Source organism: Heterocephalus glaber, unplaced genomic scaffold, assembly GCF_053883595.1.
Source record: "Heterocephalus glaber isolate CG9 unplaced genomic scaffold, H.glaber_assembly_v1.0 deba00001662, whole genome shotgun sequence".
NCBI lineage: Eukaryota > Metazoa > Chordata > Mammalia > Rodentia > Bathyergidae > Heterocephalus > Heterocephalus glaber.
The window spans coordinates 2469778-2493727 of NW_028258403.1; the positions used below are offsets into that span (position 1 = coordinate 2469778).

Genomic DNA, 23950 nt, shown 5'->3' on the forward strand with positions numbered 1-23950 from the left:
TCCATTTCTTCCACAGAGTAAATGAAAATAATGGTTTACACTTGCATAGTACTCAAGAACTTACAAAACTCTTTTGCACTCTTCATTTTATTTGATTGTCACATCACTCCTATGAGATAAAAGAGCACTGTAGAAAAATTGGACTTGTGTGAAGTGATTTTTACAGAGTTTATATATCAGGTAAATACCTGTATCAGAGCTTAATCTCATCCTTTTGGTGCTAAATTCAGTATTTATTTTATTGCTTCACTTGAATACTGCACTTCATAGAGTGATAATACAATAGCTTCAAGATCTAAAGGATTGCCCTCTGGACTGAGCAGCGCTTAAGAGGCAGCTGCGGCGGACCCCAAGCTCACGGCTGCCTGGGCCGGCGGCTGGAGGGAGAGCGGGGGGTGGGGGGTGGGGGACAAAGCAGACCTCGCAGCCAGAGGACAAGGGGAATACACGGCCCTGAAACATGAGTACGGATACCAGCCAAGAAGTGATCACTACTCCTCCTCCTCCTAGAGAGATATTTTGACCGAATTAATGAAAATGATCCAGAATACATTCGGGAGAGAAACTTGTCTCCTGATCTACCTACCACAAGACTTCAATATGATAGAGCAGAGGAAGCGAGTTACTCAGATTCTGCAGAGTCCTGCCTTTTGGGAAGACCTGGAATGCCTCATTCAAGAACAGATGAAGAAAGGCCACAACCCAACTGGATTACTAGCATTACAGCAGTTTGCAGATTACATCGTGACCAATTCTTTCTTGGGCTTTTCTTCACCTCCACTCAGTCTTGGCATGGTCACACCTATTAATGACCTTCTGGGTACAGATACATCCTCATATGTGAAAGGAGAAAAACTTACTCACTGTAAACTTGCCAGCCTGTAGAGACTTGCAGATTTATTTGGATGGGCTCACCTGGCAAATACATACATCTCATTAAGAATAAGTAAGGAGCAAGACCACATCATAATAATTCCCAGAGGCCTATCTTTCTGAAGCCACAGCTTCCAATTTGGTAAAAGTCAATATAATAGGAGAAGCGGTTGACCAGGGAAGTACTAATTTGAAAACTGACCGTACAGGATTCAGTCCCCATGATGCAATCTGTTCAACACGTCCTGATGTTAAGTGTGTGATACATATCCACACACTTGGCTATAGCAGCTGTGTCGTCCATGAAGTATGGGATCCTTTCAATTTCTCAAGAGTCCCTTATCCTGGGAGACATTGCCTATTATGACTACCAGGGATCACTTGATGAACAGGAAGAGAGAATTCAACAGCAGAAAGTTCTGGGGCCAAGTTGTAGGGTGCTGGTACTCAGGAATCATGGAGTGATAGCATTTGGAGAAACAGTTGAAGAGGCTTTTCATTATATTTTTATGTGCAGATAGCCTGTGAGATTCAAGTTCGGGCATTAGCAAGGTCAGGTGGAGTAGACAATCAGTCCTGGATCTTCAGAAGTATAAAGCTTTCACTCACACTATAGCAGCAGCTGGAGGAGGAGGGGTAAACATGGGTTCCCAGCAGAAATGGAAGGTCAGAGAAGTTGAATTTGAAGGGTGATGAGGACTCTGGATAATTTGGGGTATAGAACAGGCTATGCTTACAGGGATCCTCTCATTCCAGAGAAGCCTCGACACAAGAGTGATGTGGAAATCCCAGCAACTGTGGCTGCTTTTTCCTTTGAAGACGACACAGTGCCACTCTCTCAAGTACATGGCACAGAGACAGCAGCGTGAGAAAACAAGATGGCTGACCTCACCCAATACCTACATGAAAGTGAACGTGCCTGAGGGGTCTCGCAGTGAGGAGACCAGCCCCAGGACCAAAATTACATGGATGAAAGCAGAGGATTCTTCTAAAGTTAGTAGTGGAACACCTATCAAAAATGAAGATCCCAATCAGTTTGTTCCTCTAAACACAAACCCAAATGAGGGTCTAGAAAAAAGAAACAAGATTTGAGAGCAAAACTGATATGACTTGAAAACAGCAGGACCACAATCTCAGTTGCTTGATGGAACTGTTGTGGATAAACCTCTGTCTATGATTCAATTTGAAGATGATGACCTTGGCCCACCAGCTCCTCCTAACCTATTCAGTCATCTCACGGAAGGAGAACTTGAAGAATATAAGAAGACAATTGAATGGAAACAACAAGGCCTAGAAGATGCTGAGCAGGAACTACTCTCAGATGATGCTTCATCTGTTTCACAAATTCAGTCTCAAACTCAGTCACCGCACAATGTCCCTGAAATATTAGAAGAAAACCATGAGATATTTTCCAAGAGCTTCATCTCTATGGAAGTGCCTGTCATGGTAGTAAATGGCAAGGATGATATGCACGATGTTGAAGATAAGCTTGCTAATCGAGTGAGTAGATTAATTACAAGTACGACCATAGAAAACATCGAGATTACCATCAAGTCTCCAGAAAAAATTGAAGAAGTCCTGTCACCTGAGATGGTTCACCTTCAAAATCATCATCTAAGAAAAAGAAGAAATTCCGCACTCCTTCTTTTCTGAAAAAGAACAAGAAAAAAGAGAAAGTTGAAGCCTAACTAAAGTCTTTTTATAATTACTACAATGTGACATTGCACATTTAATACCACATTTAAGTTGATCATTAATATACAGTGGTAGATCAGATTGAGGGTATGTAGCAAACTGGACTTTAAGAACTGGAAGAGGTTTTACTAAAAGAAAAATATTATGCCCTCCCTTCAACCCCTCCATCCCTCTCTATTTACAAAGGCTTTGTTTCCATTTTCTTGTTTCCAGGAAGGGGGAAAAATAAGAACCAAGAGGGATTATGCAAAGGTGCAAATTTCCAATGGTGAATGTCATTATATTGTATACCTAAAATGTACCAAAAAAAAATTAAAAAAAAAAAAGAAAAATATTATGAAAAAAACTTTGAAATTCATCTCTTGTTTTTGTTTTTTTTTGGTACTGGGGATCAAACTCGGGTCCTTGCACTTGTGCAGCAGGTGGCGAAACCGCTGAGCTAAATCCCCGGCCTCATCTCTTTTTATATGTCCAAACATGGCTTTGAAGTTTTAAACAGTTGCTAGTTTTAATTAGCTCTGCTCTCATGAAGTATTATTATAGTTCACCACAAATGTATCTGAATTGCTTCAGGACTTCTTCATAATAACTGTTGGAAAAAAATTGCCAAGGAAGAAGTGAGAATATTTATTTCTCCACACCTTCTACAGTTAATAATCAGATTATGATTTTTCCTTTTTTTTTTTTTTTTTTGGTACTGGGGATCGAACTTGGGACCTTATGCTTGTGAAGCAGGCAGTGGAACCACTAAGCTAAATACCCAGCCCAAGATTATGATTTTTAAATTATGATTATTGACTATATCTTTTGGGTCCCCATTGTTTCAGTGGGCATTAATGGAATCCTTTAAAAGCTTCTAAGATAAAAATCTATACCATTAGTATACACTGGCACATAATTTTTAAAAAAAGTTTTAAGAAAAGATTTGTTTGGAGTTTTACTCAGTATAAAATTTTCTCACCTGAAGTAACTTCATTTGCCAAAGAAAAGGTCATTTTAATAAACTATAATTTTTGAAAACTTCTTTTTTTGTTAGTTTAGAATGCCTATTTTACAACAAAGGGGATTTTGTACATATAACATAGGTTATTTAGTTTAACTCTGACAAAAACAATTTTTATATGTTGAGATGTTTGTATACCATTCAGTATTAAAGTGTCATATGCATATTAGCCAATCATTTAACAGTAGGGCACATTTGAGACTGCTTGGTACTGAAGTATACTTAAATATAAGTCAAGAATCCAGGGACTTGGTATCAAAGGGGGGTTAGGGCCATATAAAAGGTATATCTAGATTCATATTTGACCTTTATAATGCATTTTTCTCTTAGTACTGCTAGTAAATGAAGAAAATCCCATAAGGTAACCAAATGAGAAGGAAAAGAATGAAAAAGAAAGTGAAAAACTAAGGGAACAAAAGATGGGATGTGGAAAAGAAGAATTCTTGTTTGATAATATCTTCTATTTGTGACAAGATATATAGCATGACTTATTGAAAACATGTCCCAAGTTTCTGAAGTCCTGTTCCTGTCCCAAAATCAGTATCTTGGTTGATATTTCAGTTTTAAAAGGGTCAATCCTTCTAAGTTGCTTATCTTTAGAGGGGAGCACGAGAAGAAATCAGTAGGTCTAATCCCTAAGAAAACTACCACTGCTTGATTTTTACAATTTTAAAAATCTTTTTAGTTAATTTTCTAATATAAATACCAATTTAAACCTAGACCTAATAGAGTTTTCCCCTTTCTCACAAGTGATGTCACAAATCGATGTAAAATCAAAGATCCCAAATGGTCAGTGGGTAAAAATAATCCAAAGTGTTTTGAGGGGTGAGTTAGCATGCAAGAAGTTCTGCGACTTGCGGTGTGTTCTGGGCGGGTTCTGCCGTGTGTGTGCTGCAGAGCTGACATGGAGCCTGGGACGTCACTCTCGATCTCGCTAACTACTGGAATCAGTGTTTTCATCTTAGTGGAAACTTTCAATTGCTTGACTGTGTATTTGAGGGTTATTTTATGTTCAACATCATTTATGTTGTATTATGATGTATGTAGAAACAGTGACCTGTGAACTATACCTTTCCATAACTTAAAAAATATATCTAAATGATGCAATGTGCATAAATATTTTTTAAAGTAACCCAAAACTATCGTACCTTTTGCTAATGCCTCTATTTACTTGCTTTAACGTAATGAATGAGCCAATGAACTTCTGTGTCCTGTGGAAAATGTATAAATGTTATCTGACATTGCTCTTATATGTTATGCTAATTAATGTTAAATCACAAATAAACAGTATTTTAAGTAAAAAAAAATCTGAAGGATTGGCTAACCCCACCTTCTATGGGAGATACATGCTTGAAGGAGTTGCTTGTTAATTATATAGAAATTTTTCATTGCTGTAGAAGAGAAATTTTTGACAATCTTCAATTTTGGTGACTTCTTTCTCTTTCACTCCTTCCTCCTTGCTTTCTCTTCTTCTCAGTATTGGGTTCAAACCCAAGACCTTGTACATGCTGAGCAAAGCTCTAACTTAGCCCCTAGCCCCCAAAAGAATTTAAGGAAATCTCTAAAAATTTTTGGGATGATATTAGTAAAGGCAGTGTGATATGACTTTCTGTTCAAGACTACATCCTCACAGCAGAAGGAAAGAATCAACAGATCTTGCACACTCCCAGTGTGACCATCATTATAATTTTCCCAACAAATTGCAAAACTCAGACCCCAAGAGGAAGCTACACTTTGATATCATCGCTTACCCTCTGCTCTCTCAGAACAGACCAAACTAGTTTAATCCAACTCAGTCCTATATGCCTGTTCAATTTAGTCTTTACATTTTGAACCTTCAGTTCACGCCTGTAGATTCTTCTCTCCTTCCCCTAGTAGAGCTCTATTCTTCCCAGACTCTACAAACTCTCCATCATGTACTCTGGCTTGCCTTTTGCAAGTAGAATCCCCTATTATCTCAACTTTTGTCTGCATGTTACATTTGCATTCTTTCTCTAAGTAATCATCTTCTGTACTCCTGTTAAACAGTCCAGGTTTTTTTTTAATGATAGGTTTCAAATTTTGGTAGATGTCCTCTCCTCCCGGACCTCTCTTTCAATGATTTCTGGCTCAGATAATTTCTCTTTCCTCCATAAAAATCCCTATCTTTTGCAGAAAATTCCGTCAGACTAGTCCTCCCATAACTGACCCTTTCTTGCTTTACTTTCAATTGTCTTCTCAGCCACTCCTCCTTTTTTTTTTTGGTACTGGGGATTGAACTCAGGACCTTATGCTTGCGTGGCAGGCGCCGGAAACACTGAGCTAAGTCACCAGCCCCCACTCCTCCTTTTTCCTTGAAGATTTTGGCATTCGTAATTATCCACATAGATGCTATCCAGTACTCTGATCTCAGTTCTTTGACATCTCCGGTAATTTGCCCTCCACTCCACCTTAGCCACTGTCACTGTCATACCCCAGACCTTGTCATTACCAGTAAGAACAACCTGTCAGTATTCTCAGTTTCAAGTATTCTATTTTCTGATCTATTTTATGCTCATTCTTCTAGGATTCACCCTCCCACAATTATTCAAAGTCACCAGAAACTCCAATACATCCTCCTATCATCCTCCAGTGATTATAGTGATGATCCGTCCAATCTAGGTTCCAAAGCTTACAATTATAATAATTTTTTTGCATATGTCTTCTACTCATGTGTTAGTCTGTCCCTCAATTGAAGATTTTTCCAGGCAAACTCCAATCCTCATTAAATAGAATGCAGTGGTGGTGAACCCATGGCACAGTGGGTACACAGAGCCCTCTCTGTCAGCATGGAAGCCAAATCACCAGAGCATTGCCCTGGCAGCTGAGCATTGGATAGCACCACACATAGGGGCAGTATTGGTACTTTGTGATAAAGAAGTGAGTTTTCAGTTGCAGTTTTGGCCCTCTTTCTCTAAAAGGTTCATTATTACTGGTCTAATGTTATGCCCATTTTGGGCGTGCACCTAAGCAATTGAAAAGACACAACTGCATGGGTGGGTTCATTTACACTTATTTTTTCTTTTTAAAATTAATTTTATTGGTACATTTTAGGTATACAATATAATGACATTCATCATTGGAAATTTGCACCTTTACATAATCACTCTTGGTTCTTATTTTTTCCCCCTTCCCCTGACCTCCCTTTAACCCCTCCATCCCTCCCTATTTACAAAGACTTTGTTTCAATATTTTCCTTTTCTCATATTTATTCCTTTCCCTTCTTTCCTTCCCCCTACTCCTCCAACTTCCCTTCCCCTTTGCCACTTTTCTTCCTATTTCACATAATCTATTATACGTTTTAGTCCTTATTTGCACTTTCAGTTTCTCACACTAGAGAAACTATTTGGTATTTATGCCTGTGTGTCCTGTTTATTTCACTTAAGAGTATTGCCGCAATGTGCATCCATTTAGCTATAAATGTCTCTAATTTCTCATTCTTCATGGCTGAGTAGTACTCCATTTTATAAAAAACCCACATTTTCTTTATTCAGTCTCTAGTTGAGGGACAACTGGGCTGCTTCCAAATTTTATCTATTACAAACTGTGCACATATATCACTGTGGTATGATCCTTTTAATTCTTTGGGGAAGATACCCAGCAGGGGAATAGCTGGATTGAATGGGATCTCTAGCCCTACTTTTTTGAGGTATCTCCATACTGATTTCCACAGTGGTTGCACCAGTCTACAACTCCCACCAGTAGTGGAGCAGGGTTCCTCTATCCCCACAGCCCCACCAGCATTTGTTATTGGTTGACTTCATGATAGCAGCCATTCTTTCTGGGGTGAGGTAGAATCTCAGCATTGTTTTTAATTTGCATCTCTCAAATGACCAGTGATTTTTTTTTTTTCTTTTCTTGGTACTGGGTCTCGGAATTGGGACCTTGCGCTTGAGAGGCAGGCGGCGGAACCACTGAGCTGAATCCCTGGCAAATGACCAGTGATATTAAACATTTTTTTCACATGTTTATTTGCTATTTCTACTTCTTTGTCTGAGAAATGTCTGTTCATTTCAGATGCCCATTTTTGGATTGGGTCTTTAAATTCGGGAGTCTGATTTTTTTAAAGTTCTTTATAGATTCTAGATAGTAGACCTTTGTCAAAGGAACAGTGGGTGCAAAATTTTTCCCACATTGTGGGTTGTCTCTTCACACTGTTGGTGGTTTCTCTTGCTGTGCAGAAGCTTTTTAATAAGAAGAGATCCCATTGGTTGATTGTTTGTGCGAGTTCATGGGCAACTGAAGTTTTGTTCATAAAACCTTTTCCTACACCAGTGTCTTCAAGAGTTCTACCTAACCGCTCTTCCAGCCAGTTTAGTGTTTCTGTTTTAATATTTAGACATTTCATCCATTTTGATTTTAGTTTAGTGCACGGTGAGAGATGTAGGTCTAGTTTTAATCTTTGGCAAGTTGAAACTCAATTTTTCCAGCACCATTTATTAAAGAGGCTATCTTTCCTCCAGTGAGGGTGTTTGGCTCCTTTGTCGAAGATGAGGTGGCTGACTGTGTCTGGAGTTGTTTCTGCATCTTCTAATCTGTTCTCCTGGTTCTCAGGTCTGTTTCTTTGCCAGTACCATGCTGTTTTTATCACAGTAGCTTTGTAGTACAGTTTCAAGTTGGGGATTGTGATACCCCCAGCCATGTCTCTGTTACCTAGAATTGCTTTTGCTATTCTGGGTCTCTTCTTGTTCCAAATGAAGGTTTGGATTGTTTTGTCAAGGTCCGTGAAGTATGCTGCTGGGATTTCAATTGGGAATGAATTGAATCTATATAGCAGTTTTGGAAATACGGCCATTTTCACTATGTTGATCCTACCTACCCAGGAGCAGGGGATGCCTGTCCATTTTCTGATATCATGTTCAATCTCTCTTTTCAGAGTGCTATAGTTTTCAGAGAAGAGGTCTTTGATTTCTTTTGTTAGGTTGATTCCTAGGCATTTCAGTTTTTTGGATGTTATTGTGAAAGGAATTGTTTGCCCTATTTCTCTCTCAGTGAGTCTGTCATTGGTGTAGAGGAAAGCTATTGATTTTTGTGTGTTGACCTTCCATCTAGCTACTTTACTGAATTTGATTATTAAGTCTAGAAGACTTTTGGTGGAGTTCTTGGGGTCTTCTGTATAGAGTATCATGTCATCTGGAAATAATGACAATTTGACTTCTTCATTACCTATCTTTATTCCTTTTATTTCTTTCTCCTGTCTAATTGCCATGGCTAATGTTTCCAGAACTATACTGAACAAGAGTGGTGATAGTGGACATCCTTGTCTTGTTCCTGATTTTAGTGTGAAGGATTTCAGTTTTTGACCATTCAGTATGATATTGGCTGTTGGTTTTTCTTTTTTCTTTCTTTTTCTTTCTTTCTTTCTTTCTTTCTTTCTTTCTTTCTTTCTTTCTTTCTTTCTTTCTTTCTATATTAATTGGTACATTTTAGGTATACAATACATTTACATTTATCATTGGGTGTTTGTACCTGAACATGATGTATTTTAGTTCTTATTTTTTCCCCTAGTACCTATGGACCCTTCACCTCCTCCACCCTTCCCTATTTACATAGACTTTGTTTCCATTTTTTTTTCTTTGTCATAATTTTTCCTTTCCCTTCTTCCCTTTCCCCTTCCCCTCCCACCACCCCTACCCCTTTGGATCTTTTCCTATTTTAAATTACCAATTATTCATTTTAATCATTTTCATCCTTATTTACACTTTCAGTTTCTCACACTAGAGATACCATTCAGTATTTACACGTGTGTTCTATTTATTTCAGTGAAGAGTATGGTCTCAATATGCATTCATTTAGCTATAAATGACTCTAGTTTCTCATTCTTTATGGCTGAGTATACTCCATTTTATAAAAAAACCCCACATCTTCTTTATCCAGTTTCCAGTTGATGGGCACTTGGGCTGTTTCCAAGCTTTAGCTATTACAAACTGTGCCACTATAAACATGGTTGCACATATATCTCTGTGGTATGATTCTTTTAATTTTTCTTTTCCTGGTCGCTAATTGCAATCTTATCTTCTATATCTGAAATTCTGTCCTCACATCGGGTCATTCTGCTGCGTAGACTTTCAATGGAGTTTTTAATCTCCTGGAAATCTGTTTGTATCTGTTCTATGGATTCCATTTGTTTCCTATGTTAGGATTCCATCATGTTCCTCAGATCCTGTATTTTTTTATCTGTGTCCTCTTTAGATTTAGTAATCATGCCTTGCACTATGGGCACAATCTCTGCTGTTATGTGAGAAATTATTTCTGATTTCATTTTTTCCAGATCCTCTTTTGTTGCCAGTTTAGTGAGTCCAGGTGATTGACTGTCAGATTATTCCATCTCCTTTCCCTTTGGGATTGCTGTAGGTGATCTGGAAGCCTGGTTTTGAGGCTTGTTTACCTGCCTTCTCATTTTGACAGGGGTGGTGGTGGTGGTGCTATTGGCTCCTGCACTACTCACCTCCTCTAGGCTGGGAGTGGTGGAATGGAGGCCCAGAAGCCCCCTAACTCTGGGCTGGGAGCAGTGGAACGGTGGCCCAGCATCTCCTTTTTCCTGGCTGTGAGTGGTAGAAAGGCAGCCCACCATCCCCTTCCTCTGGGCTGGGAGCAGTGGAACAGCAGCCCAGAAGCCCCTTCCTGTGGGCTGGGAGTAGTGGAACGGTGGCCACTGTTTCACAGTTTAAAAAAATTCATGAATTAATATTGGATTTGTCAAAGATTTTTTTCTGTAGCCATTAAGATGATTATGTAATTTTCATCCTTATTTCTGTGATGTATTACATTTATTGATTTGTGTATGTTGAAACATCCTTGCATCCCTGGGATGAATCGTACTTGGTCATGGTATATGATCTTTCTGATTATTTGTTGTATTCTGCTTGCCAATATCTTGTTGAGGATTTTTGCATCTATTCATTAAAGAGATTGGCCTGTAGTTGTCTTTTTTATTGGGTCTTTTTCTTGTTTTGTAATCATGTAATCCAGCTTCCTGGAATGAGTTTGGGAATACCCCTTTTCTTTCACTTTCATGAAAATTTTTTTTTTTTGGTACCGGGGATTGAACTCAGGTCCTTATGCTTGCGCAGCAGGTGGCGAAACCACTGAGCTAAATCCCTGGCCCCTCTTGAAAGTGTTTTAGTATTGGCAGTAGATCTTACTTGAAGTTCTTGCAGAATTCAGTGGCAAATCCATTGGATCCTGGGCTTTTCTTTGTTGGTATTGTTATTTTTTAGCATTGCTTAAATTTTATTGTCTTTTGTGGGATTATTCAGGGTTTTTTATATCTTCTTGGGTCAGTCTTGGTAATTCAAATATATCCAGGAATCTATCCATTTCTTCTAAAGTCTCCAATTTATCAGTGTACAGGTGAGAAGTAGTTAACAATCTGAAATTTTGGTGGTGTCTGTTGTGATTTCACTTTTTTCAGTTCTAGTAGCACTGATTTGACTTTATTTTTTGTTAAAACTGGTTAAGACGTTGTCATTTTTTGTTATTGTTTTAAAGAACTAGCTCTTCAATGCAGTGATGCTTTAAAAAATTTTATCAGTACATTTTAAGTACACAATATAATGACACTCATCTTTGGAAATTTGTACCTTTATATAATATATCTTAGTTTTTATTTTTTCCCCATTTCCCTGCCCGCCCTTCAACCCCTCCCCTTCTCCCTATTTACAAAGACTTTGTTTCCATTTTTTCCTTTTCTCATGCACTGATTCTTTTTTATTTTTGTTAGTCTCAATTTCATTGATTTCTGCTCTGATCTTTATAATCTACTTCCTTCTACTAAATTGAGATTTGGATTGTTCTTTTCTGCTAGGATTTTTTTTTCTGGTACCAGGGATCGAACTCAGGATCTTGCACTTGCAAGACAGGTGACAGAAACTCTGAGCTAAATCCCTGGCCCAATGGGTTCACTTTTATAAGTTATTTGTTGCTTTTCTCAACAACTTTTAAGAGTCTATCCTTGTATATGGTAAGCACCTGTAGTCCAGCTCCTTGGGAGTCTGAGGTAGGAGGATTGCTTAAGCCCAAGTATTTGAGGCCAGTCTGGAGGACATGGAAAGACCTAGTCTCAAAATAAAATGCTGCTTTTAACTTGAAAAGAACAGTTTTAGATGGAGTAGAACAAATTAGTTTCCCATAATGGGAAGTTGTCATGTGAAATAAAGATTATGCTATTGTGAAAGTTTCTAGTGACAGAAGAAAATGAGATTTGAAGCTAACATTTATATTTCATTTACTATTTTTTACTAGTTAGATATATTCAAGGATGGAGTCATTCCTTATATGAGAATGGGGAGGAATAGAGAATTATTCAATCAAATGCTGGACTATTTTTTTTTGGAATAGGTCAGTAAATAAGAATTCAATCATCATTTGGATGGCTAGAATGGGTTATGAAGGCTATTTAAACCTTAATGTTATGTGAGTGTGTAAAATGCTCCAGCTGTAGGTTACAGGCAGATATTCTGAAAAGAAAGACCATTCCATGGTTCAAAATGCAATTAGGAATATTTATGGTTTTGTTATAAGCTCAGGAGAAAAAGATGAACAAAAGTGGTTGATAGCTTCCTAATATGGATAAGGAGAGAGAAAATATTTGTTGAAAGTTTACTATTTGCTAGGCCTTTGCACAATATATAATTTACTCCTCACAGTTATCACAAGTAATTACTATAACCCCCACTGAAGTTAAAATACATTATGTAGTTTTCCCACAGCAGTTTTGTCACATATCTAGGACTAGACTTGAGCTCTGAGCCTGTACTCTTTTATAGACCATGTTGTCTGCTCTGAAAGAGAGATAATCTTTAAGTATATTTAAAATTAAAATGTGCATGTCCAGAGAATGTATAATAAATGAAGCAGATAATCAGCTTTTGGCATTGTAGTTTTGTTAGTCACTGAATCCTCTGCAGCTTCAGTTGAAAATCCTGTTTCTTACAATTGAAACCATCTTGGCAGATATAAAAATCGGTAAATTTTGACTCTGACAATTTCATTGCAGACAGTGGAATGGAGACAGTGAAGAGTACTGTTACTCTAAGTTCTGATTGATAAGGAAGAACTTGTTAATGACGTGTGTGGTAGGTAGAATAATGCTCTCCCAAATATATGCATGCCCTAATGTGTAGGACCTGTAACTAGCAGCTTTACATGGCAAAATGGCTTTTATAGTTGTTAGTAGATTATGAACCTTGAGATGGAGAGATAATCCTGGAATGTCTGGGTGTGTCCAATGTAGAGAGGGAAATGTGATGACAGGAGCAGAGTAAGAGTAATGAGACTGTTGGTTGAGGGCCACAAGTCAAGACTTTTAGGTGACATCCAGAAGGTGGAAAATTCGAGAGAACAGACTTCCTTCTAGGGGGTTCAGGAGAATGCAGCCCTATCAACATCTTGATTTTAGACTCATAAAACCCCTTCTACACTTCTGGTCTACAGAACTGTAAGATGATATATTGTTATGGCTTGTGTCTAGATGTCCTCCCAAAGCCTCGTGTGCTCAGAAGTGGGGCATTTCAGAGGTGGTTGGATCTACACTGTGATGCTGAGATTAGGGGTGTATGATTACTAAATTAGACCACTGATCAGTTTTGCATAGTTCTGGATAACAGGAAGGCCCTCCCTGGGTGTGAGTTCTACCTTTCCTAAGGGCATGTAGCCAGATAAAATATAAGGGACAAGAAGAGGGTTGTCCCTTGCTGCTGCTTGCTGCTTTGCTGTCTCCTGCCTGCTTGCCACAGACTATTTCTCTTTGTGATGCCCCTCTGCCATCTCATGTTGCCTTGGAGCCAGCTGACTATGAACTGAAACATCTACAAACTGTGAGCTAAATATACCTTTCCTCCTTTAACTTGGGTGTTGGCTATTTTGTCCCAGCAACAAGAAAAAAGTAACTAAGACATACATGTTGTTTTAAGCCACTAAGTTTGTGGTAATTTGTTATGGCACTAAGAAGAAACTAGTTTATCATAGAAGTCTCAGAGAATTGGAAGAGAATATTCTCAGTATAATTTTAAAGTTTGCACTAAGAAGGAGGAACTATTGGACATAAGTAGGTGTTGTTGAGATATTAGGAAAGTTATTCTAAAAAAAATTAAGGGATGGATTGGTGTGATTTCATGGCCAGCAATAAAAGAGAATAAAGTAAAGTTATGAAAATTTGACATTCTTGCAAAGAAAGAAAAGATACCATATAATTGTATAAGTGATTATCAGGATCAAATTTTATTTATTTATTTATTTTTGTTACCAGGGATCGAACTCCGGTCCTTGCACTTGCAAGGCAGCTAGCAGAACCACTGAGGTAAATCCCTGGCCCCAGGATCAAATTTTAAAAGTGAAGGTATGTATGGGTATGTTTAAAGGCTGTCATTGGTAACCAAGAATGTTCATTTAGGATTATGTAGTGTGATCAATAAACACAGTGAATATTTAAATTAAAAAATTATTGCAGTAAAAGATACATTAATATCCCCCAAAGCTCTCCTTTTACTTCAAACACACTTATCCCATCATTCTTGCCACCTTTTGAAGCAGTTCTGGAAGTTCTCTTTTGTAAGTATGTTTACTTGTATTGTGGTTGCTCATGTCTTTTTTTTTTCCCCATTAACTTTATTGGTACATTTTAGGTATAAAATACAGTTACATTCATCATTGGGATCTTGTACCATTACATGAGTATCTTGGTTCTTATTTTTTTCCCCTTCCCTTGCCCTCCCTTCACACCCTCCACCCTTCCCTATTTGCAAAGACCTTGTTTCCATTTTTTTCCTCTTCTCATATTTTTTCCTTTGCCTTTTTTCCCTTCCCCTACCCCTCCCAATTCCCCTGCTCTTTTAGACCTTTTCTTCCTATTACACAATATCAGTTATACATTTTTTAAATTACAGTATTAAGATCTAGGAGACATTATCAGAGATTTTACAGAGTTTAAAAGGATATAGAAAGCATATTACAAAAATCTGTTTTGAAATAAATTTGACAACTTTTAAGAAGTAACTTAGAAGACAAATTAATGAAACTAACTCTAGAGAAAATATAAAATTTGAATAGCACCTATTAAAGAAAGTATATTCCTAACTTGAAAACCTACCTATATGACAACAGCAGGCTCATAAACATTTTAACTGATAAATTATATCAAACATTTAAAGCAGAAAAAAGAAGGAACACTTCTCCCCTCATTTTAGGAACTCACCATTGTGCTAATCCTAAAACTGGATAAAGATAATAGAAGAAAAAAGTATGAACAGAGATAGAAATTTGTTTAACAAAACAAACTCTTAGAAGTCATATCTGGCAGTATGTAGAAAGTGGTTTTATATAGGGATGGCAGTGTTGGTTCAGCATTGGAAGATCCACCCCCAAAAGTCATCATTTTAACAGAGGAAAGGAAAAAGCCATATGATCCTGTCACTAGTTGGAGAAAGAGTATTGGTCTAAATTCTACAGCTGTTCATGGTAAAAGCTATCAGAAGACTAGAAGTAGAACAGAAACTTCTCAACAGATTAAAGACATGTACTCCATACTTCCAACAAAAACTCCTTCTATGAATGGAGATGATACAATGCTTTCTCCCTAAAGTGGGGAACAAGGGCATATATGCCTACTCTTTATCTGTCCATTAGACTTTGAAACATAGGTCTAAACCAAAATAGTCTGGCAATAAAATGACACAACTAGGATAGGATTGGCATGGCAGAAGCAAAATCTTTATATGTAGATGAAATGATCATCTACAGAGAAAATACTAAGAAGTCTCTAGAAGCCCCTAGAACTTGTACTTGAATTTAGCAGGATTAGAAAACACAAGGTATATAAAAATTTAGGTCTGTGTATACTTGCTATAAATGAAGAACTGGATATTGAAATTTAAAAGTTATGTAGGAGTACAAAGGACCCAGAAAAGCCAAAAACAAAAACAAAAACAGTGTTGGAAGATGTTTAGCACACAATTTTAAGACTTCTTCTAATGCCACAATAGTCAAGGCAGTGTTGGTGTAAGGAAAGACATATAGATCATTTGAATAAAACAGAATCTAGAAATAGAACCACACATATATGGTCCACTGAGTTTTGAAAGATTATTTAACATTGGAATTTTATAGAATATAAACTTGATTCAAGAGCCGAGGAAGAGATAGTGTCTTCAGCAAATGGCACTAAAACACCTGGTATCTGTATATAAAAAATAAACCTCAACCCTTTTTTTCCATACATGAAAATAACTTGAAGGGATCTATGAACCTAAATAAGAAAGCCTAAAAGTATAAAAGTTTAAGAAGAAATTATAAGGGAAAATATTTATGAATTCAGGGGCAAGAACTACCTAGGATACAAAAAACATGATGTATAAAAGAAAAAAATTGATAATGAAATTCCATCAAAATTTAGAACTTTAGATGACATTAAAATGAAAAGTAGTCCTTAAACAGACCATATTTACAATACATATAACCTATGAGCAGAATATATAAAGAATTCCTAGACCTCATTAATAGACAACCCAATTAAAATGTAGACATAAGATGATAAACAGCCAGTATAGCACAAGGAATGGTGTGCAATTCTAGAATCAGAAAAATACTAATCAGTACAATAACAAGATTGAATTATACACTCATTAGGGAGATGAAGTTAAAAGTTTTAAAAGCCTTGTCATGACTTTTTCTTTTTGTTGGATTCTCCCCATTTGCGTTTAATTTGTCACACCCAATGGATTCATTCTGCTGGGTTTCCTGGGGTTGTGATCCTCATTGTCTTTTCCTAGGGTATTGTCTAAAATTTTTTGGAGTGCCGGTTTGATATTCATGAAGTTCCTGAGGTGCTCTTTATCATGAAAGTATCTTATTTCTCCATGAATTTTGAAAGATAGTTTTGCAGGGTACATCAATCTGGGTTGGAGGCTGTTTTCCTTTAGGGCTTGAAATACATCACTCCAAGCTCTTCTTGCCTTGAGGGTTTGCATTGAGAAGTCTGCTGTGATTCTGATGGGCTTTCCTTTGTATGTGATTTGTTTCTTTTCTCTCACTGCTTGTAGAATTTTGTTCTTCTGTTGGATTTCTGGAATCCTAACTATTATATGCCTATGTGTAGATTTTTTTTGATCAAGGCTAGCTGGAGTCCTATATGCCTCACTTATCTGTATGTCAAGTTCTTTTCCCCTCCTTGGGAAGTTTTCTGCCATCACTTCTGTGAAGAGTTTTTTTATGTCATCTGCACTCTCTCCTCTTTCTTCATTGACTCCAATCAGTCTTATGTTATTCTTCTTTGCATCGTCTAGCAGTTGCTGGATTGATTTCTCATGTTCCCTTACAATTTTAAAGCAGTTTTTCTATTCCTCCTCACTAATTGCAATCTTTTCTTCTATATCTGAAATTCTATCCTCACATTGGTTCATTCTGCTGTGCAGGCTTTTGATGGAGTTTTTAATCTCTTGGAAATCTGTTTGCATCTGTTTTATGGATTCCATTTGTTTCCTATGTTGGGATTCCATCATGTTCCTCAGATCTTCTATTTTTTTAAATCTATGTCCTCTCTAGATTTATTAATCATGTCTTGCACCATGAGCAAAATCTTTGCTGTTATCTGAGCAATTATTTCTGATTTCATTTTTCCCAGATCCTCTTTTGTTGCCAGTTCAGAGAGTCCAGGTGTTTGAGTATCAGATTGTTCCATCTCGTTTCCCTTTGAGGTTGCTATAGGTGATCTGGAAGTCTGTTTTTGAGGCTTGTTTATGTGTTTTCTCATTTCCACGGGTTGGGCGGGTGCTTGTGGTGTCCATGCAGCTCACCTTCTCTGCCCTAGGAGCTTGGGATGGCAGCAGGGGAGCTTCCTTCCGGGTGCTGGGACCGGCTGAGCTTCTCTGCCCTAGGAGCCTGGGATGCCAGCGGGGGAGCTTCCTTCCAGGTGCTGGGCTATTCTTCCTTTCTTCATCTTCTTTCCCTTCATCCCAGCTGCTGCTTCTTAGGATACTATTTTAGAAGGATACACAGCATGCACATTTTAAAACTTCTAGAGTGGCAAATATCACTATTACAATGGGGCCTATAACAAAGTTTGTTCTCCAGAGTGAAGAGACAAGCATTAGGGGAAACAGTCCACACCCTCCATGCTGTCACCCAAAGACTGAGTGCTCATGTCTTAAATCAATTCAAGATGTTTACCTTTCAAGCTCATTTTGACTTTGGGGAAGGGCTAGAAGTCACATGATGCCAGATCTGGTGAACAAGGCAGATGAGGACACACTGTAATGTTTTCACAAGCCTTCCTTTCCATTGGATGGCACTCAACAGCAGTGTTCATAGTATTTTTAATCATGCTTCATAAAGATACTCATAAAAGAAGACTTCTAGAACTGCTTTAGAAAGTGGCAAGAATAATGGCATAAATGTATTCAAAGTGAGGTGGAATATTTTGTGAGGGATTAATGGCAATATGTCTTTAACTGTAATAAAATTTAAAAAATTTTAAAGAATTTACCGTATATTTTGACCACACCTCGTATTTCTTGAAGCTGTGAAAAGATGCGTGTTTAGAGCCCTGGATGAGCTAAAATAAAACTCCGACAAAAGAGGTGGTCTTTGGCACACTTTATTAATTGTGGCTGAGCTTCCACCTTTTACATCAGAGTGTGGCTTCTGATGTGCCCTGTGGCATGAGTGTACCTTGGCATATTTTAAGGATTCTCAGATTTGGTGTTCTCTTATAATCAGCCAGGTAAGGTCAGGGTGGATGAAATCCTTGGACCAGTTGCCCCTGGTTGAATATGTTTGTTCCATGTGCTGTTCAACTATTTAATTTTCAACATGTGACATGATGCATACAATTTTGGAGACAGTTTTAAATGGGGGATAATCATTCTAAAACAGGTAAGTAAACATGATTAATAAAGTTGTGAAACTCCAAAAAAAGATACTGTAAGAGTACATATTCATTTACAAAGTCTTTGTGTTACCAGGCCTATGTGGAAGAGGTTGCAGAGTATGGGCTTTGTTTGTGGAGGAACAGTTTTCAGTTATTTTTGAAGAATCCTGGAGAACAAAAGAGATGTGAGAAGATTAACTTGGGAATGTAGCTCAACATTTAAAAAAATTGGAAATTTAGGGGGCTGTTGATTTTCTAGGAGAAGCTTGCTGAGGTTTGTTTTCCTGGTGGTTAAATATTGGCTGCTGATTACTTTCAGCTTGAACTGAGGATCTTGGCTCATTTATCTCATGATCGTCATCTCATTCAAGTATTGAACAGTGGAGCTGATGTTCTCAAGGGTATTGCAGCAGAATGGAAGATGGTGGAGCCAGAGTCTGCTGGAGATGATCTGAGGCAACAAGCAAAGCAGATTTGCTATGGAATCCTTTATGGAATGGGAGCTAAATCTTTAGGAGAACAAATGGGCATTAAAGAAAATGATGCTGCTTGCTAAATTGACTCCTTAAAGTCCAAATACACAGGGATTAATTGCTTTCTGAGAGAGACAGTAAAGAACTGTGGAAGAGATGGGTTTGTTCAGACCATTTTGGGAAGGTGGAGATATCTGCCAGGAATCAAAGACAACAACCTTTATCATAAAGCTCAGGCTGAGCATTAGGCCACCAATACAATAGTCCTACGATCTGCTGCTGATATAGTCAAAATAGCCACAATTAACATTTAGAAACAATTAGAGACCTTCCATTCAGCCTTCAAATCCCACAGTCATTGGGAGAGGATTCTCCAAAGTGACAGAACAGGATTATTACCAAAGAGAAAAGTGCAAGGGATATTCTGCCCAATCAGAGGAGGCTTCTTCATCCTTCAACTCCATGATGAACTTTTATATGAAGCAGCAGAAGAGGATATTGTTCAGGTAGCTCAGATTGTCAAGAATGAAATGGAAAGTGCCATAAAACTTTCTGTGAAGCTGAAAGTGAAAGTGAAAATAGGTGCCAACTGGGGAGAGTTGAAGGACTTTGCTGTATAATTGTGCAGCTGACTAGGTCTCCTGGGAAGAAGCCTGGTGCAGATAAAGTCAGCAGGAAAGAAGAGAGACTGCCCTCTCACCTGTTCATGAAGACAGACTCTTTAAGTCCTGATGGATGTGGGACAGAAATCTATAGTAAGAGTTTCAAAATGTCTATCAGGATCTGTTCCTCGCAGTGTCAAAAAAGATGTTGGAGGAAGAGGTGGAAGTGAAGTACCAAATTTAATGCTTATATTCACTCTCAAAGAGTACCTGTGAATTTGTATCCATGAATTTCATAATTTATTGTGCCTTTAAACAGCTTCAGAACATATGCTTGACATAAGCATTTAGCACTTCAGGTCCTTATCTGTCTGGGTTGAACATGAAGAAAATAGAGCTGCCACCTCAGGGCCGTTTCCAGTCTTGTCCAGGATGCAGGCACTCATGATAGAGACCCAACAGGAGCCACAGGCAGAGAAGGATTTGGTTTCACATATACCACCAGGGTTAGGCATGGTGTGTGATCTTTTTCCTTCAATATTAAGACTTTTGAGATAACATTGGCTACCATAAGGTAGTATGACTTAATATGGATGGAGTCCATTTCCATGAAATGTTTCTTACTCCTTTTTCTTCCCCAGTTCATACAATGGAAATATTTGGAATATTTATATATTAAAAATGAATTAGACCTTTTCAAGAGGTGTCCTGTTACATAAGATCAGATATTTATTGGAGATGAACATTATACTGCTAGGTAAGAAAAGCATCCCTTTGTCAGCCCCTTAGTGCCTTTGTCTGTGCTTGTGACTGAGAGTAATTTTCATGCTGAAAAGACTGAACTTTGTAATCCCAGTCAGAGGTGTAGAACTGACCTTTTTGCTGTTGAAATAAAATGAATTCATGAGAAACTTAAAAAAAAATTGAAAGTTTAACCAGAAAGTTAGAAATAATTATCTTGATATCATTCTTTGCTGTGTTTCTAAAATGAATAGATTGAATGAAGATTTGCAACTAGTTAGCTAAGAAAGCAGTGATTTGCTAGCAAAAACACAATAAAATCATGGAAAGGAAGATATATGCTTGGATTTAGAACATGTCATACTGGAGCTAGTTTCAAAACTTGTGTTTTACTAGTTATAGCTTTTTCAAAATAACAGCAATCTAGACTAGGGGTTCTCAATCTTTAGCATGTATTGGAATCAAATGGAGGACTTGTTAAAAAACAAAGTTCTAATTTAGTTGGCCCAAGTTGGGGCCAAAGGATCTGTATTTATAATGAGTTCCCATTCATGCTAACCTGTGGAGAATACTTTAAGAACCACTGGTCTATGGGCCAGGGATTTAGCTCAGTGGTTCTGCCGCCTGCCTTGCAAGTGCAAGGTCCTGATTTCGATCCCAGTACCAAAAAACCCCAAAAGAACCAGTGGTCTAAAAACTGGTCCAGAACAGTGTTGTTTGTTTTTTTATTTGTTTGTGGTAATGGCTTAAGGATGTTCATACAGTTTAATAGAATAGAATTCAGAAAGCAGAAGCCCCAAATACCTTTGGTCAAATATTTTTCAACAAAAGTGTCAAGATATTTGTGAAAAGAAGTCTCTTTGACAAGTGGTGTTGGAACAACTAGATATTTATATATAAAAGAATAAAGTTAGATCCTCATATAAATAAAGTTAGAACCTCATAACCTCATTTGCAAACATTAACTCAAAATGGATCAAAGACTTAGAGAGATAAACTGTAAAACTTTCAGAAGAAAACATAGAAGTAAATCTTCATGACTTTGAATTTGGCAATAGATTCTTAGAAATGACACCAAAATCATAGGCAATACAAGATAAGTAGGCATACTGGACTTCTTCAAAATTGTTTATAAAATACATAAAATGGGAGCCACTCCCACCACCCAGGAGAAGGCTTCCAGGCCGTTGTACCACCCACCCCCCAAGCACAGAGGAGGTGAGCCCCCACCCCACCCCTGTCGAAATGAGAAGACACATAAACAAGTCTCAAAAACAGACTTTCAGATCACCTAAAGAAACCCCAAAGGGAAATGAGATGGAACACTCTGATATTCAATAACCTGGACTCACTAAACTGGCAACAAAAGAGGACCTGGAAAAAATGAAATCAGAAATAATTTCTCAGATAACAGCAGGGATTGTGCCCATAGTGCAAGACATGATTAATAAATGTAGAGAGGACACAGATAAAAAAATAGAGGAGCTGAGGAACATAATGGAATCCCAACATAGGAAACAAATGGAATCCATAAAACAGATGCAAACAAATTTCCAGGAGATTAAAAACTCCATTGAAAGTTTACCCAGAAGAATGAGCCAATATGAGGACAGAATCTCAGATATAGAAAATAAGATTGCAGTTAGTGACCAGGAAAGGAAAAATTTCTTCAAAATTGTAAGGGATCATGAGAAATCAATCCAGCAGCTGCTAGATGATGCAAAGAAGAATAACATAAGACTCATCAGAGTCAATGAAGAAACAGGAGAGAGTGCAGATGACATAAAAAAACTGTTCACAGAAGTGATGGCAGAAAACTTCCCAAGAAGGGGAAAAGAACTTGACATACAGATAAGTGAGGCATATAGGACTCTAACTAGCCTTGATCAAAAAACATCTACACATAGGCATATAATTGTTAAAATTCCAGAAACTCAACAGAAGAACAACATTCTACAAGCAGCTAGAGAAAAGAAACAAATCACATACAAAGGAAAGCCCATCAGAATCACAGCAGACTTCTCAGCCCAAACCCTCAAGGCAATAAGAGCTTGGAGTGAGGTCTTTCAAGCCCTAAAGGAAAACAGCCTCCAATCCCAACTGATGTCCCCTGCAAAACTATCTTTCAAAATTGATGGAGAAATAAGATACTTTCATGACAAAGAGCACCTTAGGAACTCCATGAATACCAAACCAACACTCCAAAAAATTTTAGACAATATCCTAGGAGAAGACAATGGGGATCACAACCCCAGGAAGCCCAGCAGAATGAATCCATCGGGTGCAATAAGAAATGAAATGCAAAGGGGGAGAATCCAACAGAAAGAAAAACTCATGACAATGATAAGTCAACATGTATCAGTTATAACCATCAATGTTAATGGTCTCAATTCACCAATCAAAAGAAATAGACTGGCAGAATGAGTCAAGAAGCAAAATCCAACAATATGCTGCATACAAAAAACACATTTAATTGGAAAAGAAACACATAGACTGAAAGTTAAAGGGTGGAAAACAATACTCCATGTGACAGGAACCCGAAAATAAGCAGGAGGAGCTATCCTCTTTGCAGATCAAGTGGATTTCAAACTAAAATCTGAAACACTTCTGGTCCCAATAATTTCAGATAAGTGATAGTGAATTTGTATGTGCAAATCTATTGTGAACATGTGTTTTCATTCCTCGTAAGTAAAAACTTAAGAACAGAACTGTTGGTTCTTAACAGTAATACAAGAAATTTCTATATTGTTTTAAAGAATGTTTTTGTAATTTTACATTCACATTAGCAGTATTAGACAGTTCTAACTGGTTCACACCTAAGCTGACATTTGTTCTTTTAAAACTTTTAACTTCATTTCCCTAATGAGTGTATAATGCAATCTTATTATTTTACTGATTAGTATTTTTCTGATTCTAGTGTTGCACACCTTTTCTTGTGCTGTACTGGCTATTTATCATCTTCTTGCATCTAAATTTTAATTGGGTTGTCTATTAATGAGCTGTAAGAGTTCTTTATATATTCTGGTCATAGGTTACATGTATTATAAATATGTTGTGGTTACGGACTATTTTTCATTTTCTTAATGATGTCATTTAAAGTTCTAAATCCTGATGGAATCTCATTTATCAATTTCTGTCTTTTATACATCATGTTTTTTGTATCCTAGGAAATTCTTGCCCGCCCTAAATTCATGAACATTTTCCCTTATAATTTCTTCTTAAAGTTTCATACTTTTAGGCTTTCATATTTAGGTTCATAGATCCTTTCAAGTTATTTTTATGTATGGAAATAAAGGGTTGAGGTTAATTTCTTACATATGGATACCAGGTGGTCTAGTATCATTTGCTGAAAACACTCTTTTCCTCTGGTCTTGAGTTGAGTTTATGTTTTATAAAATGTTAATGTTAAATAATCTTTCAAAACTCAGTGGGCCATATATGTGTGGTTCTATTTCTAGATTCTCTGTTTTATTCAAATGATCTATATGTCTTTCCTTATGCCAACATCGCCTTGATTACTGCAGCTTTAGAGGAAGTCTTAAAATTAGGTACTAAACATCTTCCAACATTTTGATTTTTTTTCTTTTTACTTTTCTAGGTCCTTTGTACTCCTACATAACTTTTAAATTTCAATATCCAATTCTTCATTTATAGCAAGTATACATAGACCTGAATTTTTATA

The 23950-nt window shown here is 37.3% G+C and overlaps 1 long non-coding RNA gene and 1 pseudogene across 1 annotated transcript in view; both read left to right on the forward strand.

The window, feature by feature from the left end:
- The window catches only part of LOC147822312 (uncharacterized), a 117210-nt gene that overhangs the window by 76213 nt on the left and 17047 nt on the right, over positions 1-23950 (forward strand). The window contains exon 3 of the long non-coding RNA XR_015445790.1: positions 13839-13928. This is a non-coding gene — a long non-coding RNA (uncharacterized LOC147822312). The remainder of the gene's footprint in view (positions 1-13838; positions 13929-23950) is intronic.
- On the forward strand, positions 461-2817 carry LOC101703112 (gamma-adducin pseudogene; annotated as a pseudogene).